Consider the following 2,033-nt stretch of genomic DNA (forward strand, 5'->3'; position numbering starts at 1 on the left):
CATTGTAAATACTCTTTTATATTATGAAAAAAAAAACAATAATAATTTACAATAAGACAGTCTGTGTGTAACTGTGTAAGCATTATAATTAGCCTTATGTAGTCTCTATTTTTAGTCTTTACATTATAATGTCTTTTTTATTTTAAAATAGTAACACTAAATATAAAGTAGCCCATTCCCATTGTTCTATTAATTAAACTACAGGAAAAGTCTTTAAAACTAAATCACAAAATTGTCAATAAACGCACAAAGATTAAAATACAAACGAAAACACAGTACACGTGGAAAACACAGAAAGTTAGAGAAAACACTAATGACACCAATGGCGACTGCCCAAGTCCAAACTGAAAACAAAATCCACGCCGACGACGCGTCCAAAAATAAATCGATAACCCATCTCGACACCATTCGGCCAATAGAAAAAGTAGCATTTCGGCGCATGTGCATTACATCCAGCTACTGAACAAGGATGGACTTATGTCAAACTCGATCTTCTGTCCTTCAATCCTGGGACATAAATTCTCTCATTGCTCTTATGGGGAGGCCGCGGTATATGTAAATTTAAATGTATTTGATTGAAGCTGTCAAAAACAGCGACATCTTTTGGCGTGGCTTGTTGATAGTGATGGGATCTATCGATAGTGCGTTAGTATCGAGAACTATCGAGTTTTTAGGTAATAATCGATAGTTTTCAAATCTTTTACTTTTTTAAATCGAATAGGATATGCGATTTAAAAAACTAAAATCAGGAGTGGGTGCGTAAAAACCGCAATGCAAAACAAATACCGTAAAATGGGGTGAATAGAAACAGTTTCGTAGGTTATTAGCGATATACCGGTTGATAAAAATGTGGTATTATTTTCCCGAATATTTTAAAACATGGGTCTTTGTTTGTTCTTGGCGTATACATATAATTTGATTTTTGAAAAATATGCATATAAATATTAAATAAAAATAACATTTGTGTTTCTATTCACCTGCTATTGGGGAGAATAGAAACACACATTGATGTTTAGGTTTTTATCTATTCTACTTCCAACAAGGTGATTAGAAACAGTAAATTATTACATATTTAAGTAGGTTTAACAATAAATAACAATACATATAATATGACAACTTACATGTACCAGCTTATGTATTACTTTAAAAATAAATATTTTATTTATAAAGTTTTCGCGCCATACAAAATAGGTGATAAATCGATCTCACATTTATTGATCAGCTGATTGACAGAAACAGTGCTGCCACAGATAAAAATATAGTTTTTACATTTTATTGTGTATTACCAATGATAGAAAAATTAGATATGTCGACTCTTTTTACTTTGAATATTTTTAATCGTGATTTGATTTTTTTCAGAAATTTTGTTTCTATTCACCACTATGTTTCTATTCACCCCATTTTACGGTACGTAGTTTTTTCGTGTAAAAACATTGCAATGTGTAATTTTTTACGTTCTAGGTAATAACGGATACATGAGCCAGTAACTACGGATAAATGAGCTAGTAATTCTAGTAAGCTCTATTAGACACGCTGTAAAGTAGTTTTCATGGAAGTAAAAAAATGTAATTTGTTTCATTATAATTGTGTTTTTATTGATATCAGCCGACAACAGATAATTTATTATATATTTTGGGTGGAAATGTGTAATGTAAAATCCTAGATCATATATACTTAAGGTGTAAAATACGGACTATGTCAGCTTAGTTTGGTAACGGTTGTGATAGTACTGTGCACTATCGATAGTATCGACAATCTCTCGTGGGACTATGAAAACTATCGACAGGGTTGGCTATCGATAACAGCCGACCTCTCTAGTAGACGATATTCAAAAAAACAGGAGATTTTGAATTTTATTAATTTAGATAAGAGAAATTACCTTTTATAGAATTTATTGCTAAACATTACCATATTTGGTGGAGTTAAAAAAACGTTTTAAATCGTATTAATTATAAACATACATTATTGTAACAATAATTTCTAATAATAAATTAAATACCAAATATAACATTCAATAAATGATGCAAGTAAAA

Source organism: Sitophilus oryzae, unplaced genomic scaffold (genome assembly GCF_002938485.1).
Source record: "Sitophilus oryzae breed Bouriz unplaced genomic scaffold, Soryzae_2.0 scaffold_1189_pilon_pilon, whole genome shotgun sequence".
Lineage (NCBI taxonomy): Eukaryota > Metazoa > Arthropoda > Insecta > Coleoptera > Curculionidae > Sitophilus > Sitophilus oryzae.